General features: G+C 40.6%; 1 pseudogene; it reads right to left on the bottom strand.

Moving 5' to 3' along the window:
- Positions 1–3,599: 3,599 nt before the first annotated feature.
- On the bottom strand, positions 3,600–6,720 carry LOC149096517 (uncharacterized; annotated as a pseudogene).
- Between the last annotated feature and the right edge of the window lie 613 nt (positions 6,721–7,333).

Raw genomic sequence — 7,333 nt, 5'->3', positions numbered from 1 at the left:
GAGTTCACAAGAAATTTTGACCACTGTAATGACGCATATCACTGTCGATAAGAGTACAGACAACGCTAAACCACATTCGATTTTTTTTTTACAACAATATCAACGTCAAAGAAAATGATTTTTCAGAGCCTGACCAAGAGCGTGACACATTGACGCGAGCAGCGTCGTCTGGATTCTTATCGACAACGGCAAATTAGCAAATCAGATTGCGAGATTAGTACCAATTGGGGTAAAAAACTAAAATTTACACACTAACTCATTATTCTTTGATGAGCATACGCGTTTACCGTACACAAATAGCCATCCGTCTTTTCTTTGTCCATCGAGAGGAAAATGGCCATTCGCTACAGGGCGAGAATTGCTTATCACAATGAAGTGCCCTGAAGATTATCTCAACGTCCCTTTCTCTAATTGACTGCCTAAAGTTGTTTTGGTTTTGATCGACGTATATAAAAAAAATCAACGTTATGAATATATGCAGAAAATATTTACAAGTTTCTGCTTGTATATGGTATGCACATCCTTTTGGCCATCTTGGATTATTGATCGATACAAGATCGTCAATTTATCACTTTTGCCACTATAGAAGATTGTTATTCGATCTTAAATTGTGTAGTGTTATTTCTTATGACTACAGCTGGTGACGAGTGATCTTATGCATCAAGGCAGAGATGCATGGATCAATCGATACACGATCGTAGAATATGTCCATGTGATCAAATCCATGAAGGCCTTTCTTATATCAAGAACCCCATGTGAAGGCCCTTGTATAAGGAAGGGTCTCTTTTATATAGGACTTATATAAAGGCCTTTGAATACACTGGAGGTCCTTATATAAAGACCTTAGTACACACGTCGAATAAATGCCCTCATACAAAAGTACTTATACAAAGCTCCTTGTATAAGGATAACTGTACCAAGGACCTTGTTTGATGGTCCTTGTATACATTCATTAATAGAGGTCCTAGTATCAAGGCCCTTGTATACAGCATCACGAGCCAGAGCTAACCGGAAGCTCAAAAATTCGCCAGGTCCGGTTGCTATGGGGTGATGTCATTTATCTGTTAGGTTGCTGTCATCGCAAGACTTTTGCGGTTCTATTGTGGTCAGCGATAATTGCTTTCAGTGAGAGTAATTGTGTACAAAAGTAACCTGGTTATTTTCAGATATGATCTGGCCACACAACTGATATTTTATAATAAATTTTCGTAACGCGGGAATATTGCGCGGTTATATATAAAAAAGACTTCGACTTCGAATGAACCCGTCATCGGTCGTTGAAAACGGACACAAAACGAGATGTGCCTCTGAGTTGAAAGATATGGTGTCTCTCTGACGCATTTGTGCGAAATTGAGCCAGTTTCCGATCGAATTTGCCTCGAGGAGTTAAAGAAGGCGCATGGGTTTTCTTTTCACGGGAAGGGAAACAAAGGAGCTGCCCTGACTATACATTTGGATTGGTTTTCGCTTAAACCATAGAACAGTTGTTGAAAACCAAACGAAACCGCCAGCCACGATTGATTTATACATGAATTCATTCGCCCAAGAACGACGGAGAGAACCAGAAAGTGTTTTCAGCTTGCGCTGCCCGTGACCAACCTCCCAGAGCATCGAATCAAGACAACAGCTTCAAAACTCAACAGAGACAAATCTTGGGAAATGAAAGCGAGGGTGTTTTGATTCGGAAATGATTTGACAGGTGATATGTAACAGAGTCTCTATGCGATGGACTTCGCGGTAAAATTAATCACGTTCTCATTTCGCAACAACATGAATCCCGGCGCTGGCGACCAATTTTTCCCCTACGAATTTGCACAATATCCACCAGGATGGATTTATCCTTTGCCAGGTCCTTACATGTTTAATGATCGCAGAGTTTGTTCTCAAGTGCGACTGTAGCTTTCCGGACAAATATTTTGTCACTGGCCGATTTCAAGTCGGATTTGTCCAGAACAAATTTGAAATTGCCCTCCAGTGCGACTTGGCCCTTACTAATTAACAGTGATAACTGAGATTAGCGAAAACGTTTCATCTATACCTGCTCCGTAGCTTTACAAGAGTAAGAAATGTATCAAAAAGTCTAAGTTTTAAACTGGCGTTTGCGCCCCAACCTAGAAAACACATTGGGTCCGGACGCACTGGACTGACAAAATTTGTTTGGCCCGTCCAAAAATCTCGACAAAATTTGTCTCTGCCAAATTTTTAATTTGTCAAGCGTGGGCGCACTAAATCACAGCAAAATATTTGTTAACCACAAGTGCCAATCACATGGAAATTAACACCATCGCTTGCGCGCTGTTCGCAACCTTTGCCCCTTTTTCTGCTCTCAGGGATATGATTACACTGGAATGTTGTAAGCCACTGGATATCCCGTGGAGATGTAGGACTAAAAGTTCTACATCTCCACGGGATGCCAGGTCTGTTTTTTGGTTGCTAAGAACGTCTGGCTCGTTATGATCCTTATACTAAAACATAATTCTATAAAAATCGTTGTGTAAAATGCTTTCTGTTGAGGTCCTTGGGTAAATCCATGGTATTAATGTTGATGTTGAATATTTTAAGGTATTTGCGGTGCCGTTGAGGCCCAAGGAGCATCTTTTTGAAGAACGACACCTTTTCGACCGACAGGGGCGCTTGAATCCAAGATCAATCACCGGGAGCCCTCACTTCCGTTTAGAATATGAATAAAAGATTAACCTACCTTTATCGCGCGTGTTTTGTGTTTTGTGGCGGTCATTTTGAATTTTTAATACGCGCGCGGTCTGCTAGTACGAGGTCTGGACCCGAAATTATGGAAATCGCTCGGTGAGCGATCGTATCCTCCGAGAATTTCCGCCCGTCCCAGACCTTCATAATTTCGGTTCCAGACTTCACACTAGCAGACCGCGTGTTAAAAATTCGAAATGGCCGTCACAAAACACAAAACACGCGCGATAAAGGTAGGTTAATCTTTTATTCATATTCTAAACGGATGTGAGGGCTCCCTGTGATCAATTGAGTACAACACGCTTTGAGCCATATGTGTCAAAATGCAAATTCTCCTTACTATTCTAAGCATACGTGTTATGCACTAATTAATTGGAATAACTTTTCCTTTTCCCATGACCTGTATTCTGAAAAACATCATTTCATACGATGGTGATCAATTCGACAACAAGATCTTCGATGTACATAATACAATAGTAATACAGTAATTTAGGTTTTGTGTAAGTAGTTCAATAAGTGTTATAGAAATCGGTTGTTTTCAATGTGAGACTAGAGGCTAAATACACGGTTGGGTTTTGGAGTTAGCTCCAGGCTTTTCATGTTTATGCCTTTCCATGTTGGTACAATGTAATGAGAAATACAGTTTTGATGACCCTTAGGTTGGGACTTAGGGAGGAAGGGGCGAGGGAGTGGTTAAGGAATCATGTGAGGATAGAACGTAGGTAGTAGACTTCTACTGGCGGAGGTAAATGGTAATCCTGTGAAGATAACTAGCCTGTGGTCAAGTAAGTGGTAATCCTGTGATCATGGTAAGTGGTAAACCTGTGATCAAGATAAGCGGTAATCTTGTGATCAAGGTAAATGGTTACCCTGTGATCAGCAATTCATTAGTCATGCAGCGCATTGTTTTAAAGAACAGCAGACTGATAATCTGATAAAAAGCAAACCTATAGCAGTCTTGAGTTAGTTTTCAACGAAGGAGGCAGTTTAGTGAGTAATATAATCTATATAACCGAAAAAGCTACAAGGGGATGCTTTGACAAGCTTTTTATTTTACACTAGCTTTTCAAATAACAATAGCTGTTTACAATCATGCACATGCTAACAACGTATTCTTCTGTTTACTTTGTGTTTACTTCCAGTTCTTCTGCATGATGCTACTCAGGCTCGTTTTCAGGTTTCTCAGCAGGGCTTGCGCTCGTGAGGTCCCTCCTCCGGGAGATCCTCCAGCATTCGCTCCTATGTCCCCGATGACGTAAGCGAAAACATCAACACACACCCATCCCTGGTTATCGCTTTCGGACCAGTTCTTCAAGTGTTCGCCGAACCAGACCCTAAGCTCCATATATGGATGTAGATACAGCAGGTAGTCAAAGTTGGAGAAGACCAGCTCGTCAGAAGGCTTATCGTCCACTACGGGCATGGTGTACCACAATCCTGATCCATGCTTTATAAACTGCTGCAGGGGAAATATCACGTTGTCGTGTCTGTCGGTTATGATGACGTTCAAAGGGTATGCCTTAAAGGAGCTGTAACCATGGCAACCCCAGCGGCTGTTATAGGCGACGTCAGAGACGCACCTCACCTCGCAGCTTCAGGGCACCGACTAGCATGCCTTGCGCACCTCGGTATATCACGTGACCTGGACGGTTGTTTCTGGCCTCGAAGCATACGGGATGGTGACCATAGTTGATTTGATACCAAGCAGCTTCGCCTTTAGGAAAATTCAAACAACAATCAGAACTTATTAAATAAACTATGCCACAATATCGTAAAGAATTTTTCTGATCTACAAAAATTACTTTCAGAGTGAAGAGTAGATCAAGAATTTTAAATGTAGAAATAACATTAACTCGGAAAAATATCCGAGTTCCAGATGGGATTTGAACCCACGACACTCCGTGATCTAGCCCGACGCTCTAACCACTGAGCTACTGGAGCCTCTATGATGAACAAGGATGAAATGTGGGTCTTTGACTGGAACCGCATCGCGCGGTCACACAGCCAAATGATGACTTGGCACTCATGAACTCAGTAACTGCATCGCGCAGTCACATTGAGGAATCTCAAAGATGCAACCAAACACCCTCTAAAGTGAATATTATAAGGAACTTTAAATGTAGAAACAACATCAACTCGGAAAAAAAAACCAGACTGAAAAAAAAAGGCGCGACGCGGTTCTAGTCAAAGACTCACATTTCACCCTTGCTTACCATAGAGTCTCCAGCAGCTCAGTGGTTAGAGCGTTTGGCTGGATTACGATGGGTAGTTGGTTCAAAGCTCATTTGGAACTCGAATTTTTTCTCCAAATTGAAAAGAGAGTCTTAAGATAGCGATGGAATCTCAGTTATTTGATGTTCGGCTATTCTCAGCTATCACTTAAAATTTTAGCCCACTTCTCAACTATCAGCTATTTGAGTCATTTTTTTTTTCAGCTCAAAGTTAAAATTTTGAACATTTTCAATTAGCAGTTGAAATCTTTTCAGCTTCTCTAGATAGAAGACTCACAAAGAAATAATATTAAACCGTCAATAAACTAGGGCTGTTACTACTTAAGAAGATTAACTAAAAAGGGATTCCTTATATCGAAAGGAAAATGCACGTTTTGTGTTCCTGTGCAGTAGAAAACGCAAAGAAATGATCGCTTTATTAATAAAAAACCCTTCAGCCAGGGAAATGAGGCTTTTACCTAATATAGGAAAGCGTTCCAACTGCAAATATATAATCTCTTGACAAGAAATGTTGGACTGTATTTTTTACGTTGATTTACGTACAGAAAAGTAGAAGAGATTTTGAATTTTATGCAACCATCCGTTTTTTTGATGCAAACCTTACTCACTTTTAAGAGGTTTTTAAGACATATAGTTATTGTAGTGAATGAAGAAAAAGATTGATATCTTGCAATTGTGATTGCTTACGATACTTGGAAGAAAAGACAAAGTCCACTGTAATGATAGAATGACGAATTTATGAACACATTTAAAAACGCACCTTGAAATACGCGGTAAAACAAGAATGCAAGAAGAGCATGCAGGTTTTATCAAAGACGATGTCATTTTCGTGTGATGGAATATGGGTCGACTGGCGATGTCTTCTCCTTTGTTTCAAGGAGGCCTTTGAATGCGAGGACGAGTAGAAATGTCACAATCGGTTACGCAAAAATATTTGCATAGGTTCTAATTTTCTTCAAGAAATTAATAAGAATATTAAATCTGATTGATTTAATGGAAATAAACATTCTGTTGGAAAGAATTAAACAATTAGATGCTTGTATTTACATGTTTTTCCCACAAGAAAAGGCACAACTCTAATCCACTTTTTTGCTCGAATATTTCTATCGTTCGTGGGTCGTGGGTACAACTCGTGGGTGATTTAAGAATTTGATTCTGTTGTTAGTTACTGTTTAGTTATTGGCGTAGCCCTGAACACACTTCAACGCAGCACAACTCTAATCCACTTTTTTGCTCGTAAATTTCTAACGGTGGTGGTTGGTGGGTGGTAGGTACAACTCGTGGGTGATTTAAGAATTTGATTCTGTTGTTAGTTACTGTTTAGTTATTGGCGTAGCCCTGAACACACTTCAACGTAGCGTGGTGCAGGCCCGCGGTGTCCCTTCTATTGTTACGTGTTGCTACAAAGAAGTGTCCCACACACCTGTTGAAGTTACCTTTCGTTTACTGAAAAGACGTGATATGTTTTCACGCGATTGTTTCCCACCCACCGGATTTTGGTGTGTAACGCTTGTCACTTTAGCAAATGTAAGCCTCCATTGTTAGTTCCGAAATATGTTCTCTAGGCACGTGCACACTGAAGGAATTGTGTGAGTGGGGTCTGCGGGGGAGAAGAAGTTGTTAAACTGGGATTGCGAGGAGAGGAGAATTTGTGCTGTGGTGCTCTCTCTACATTTGGAAACTTGTCTTTGACGACAAAACAGTTGTTCTCGCCTCTGGAAGTAGTCTTAATACCAGCTTGATGCTCTCTGTTTGAGCCTGACTTTGATGTGCAAGTGGCCATTTTAAAGTGTACCGTGTCACGAAAATTACGATAACGTGCTCACCAAGGATCGGGCAGCTTTTGATACCATGGTTGTAGCAAGTGATAGAGTGGTTGTAAAGACCCATCAAAATCTAAGTGCTGGAAACTGTTTTGAGCCACCTTAAGTGGTATCTTTTAGGGTTCTAATTAAGCTTGAGTAAGTCCTACATTAGTCTCCTTTAGAAGTTAAATTCAAATTTTCCCGCGAGCATCCCTGACCTTTTCATATGGGAGCTTCACTGGGGTTCCAAACGTCTGACAAGGAGTGAGAGTGAAGGAGTGAAGGAGTGCTGAGGCGCAATCGCTTTACCATTATTTTCCAAGTTAAAAAAAAAAAAAACGCTAGCAAAGACACAAAAAATGTAAACAGTTTGGAATAAGTCGCTCCCATCCAGACAATACAAACAGGAAAAAGAATTCGTGATCATCTTTACTGAGAAACACAGAATCACACTCCTTACACTCACCACTGAAGGACAAAATCTTGATAATTTCTTCATAATAGTTTTTCTTGCTTTCTCAAAAAACGTTCTTTTACAAGGCAGTAGTGTGCTTAAATAACTCGGTTCTGCACGGCAAATAAGAAAGCATT

This window comes from Orbicella faveolata, unplaced genomic scaffold (assembly GCF_042242905.1).
Source record: "Orbicella faveolata isolate gen_17 unplaced genomic scaffold, um_ofav_v1 contig_48, whole genome shotgun sequence".
In the NCBI taxonomy this organism is placed as follows: Eukaryota; Metazoa; Cnidaria; class Anthozoa; order Scleractinia; family Merulinidae; genus Orbicella; species Orbicella faveolata.
Note: the sequence above shows the minus strand (reverse complement) of the source record. Positions and strands in the feature narration are given on the sequence as shown.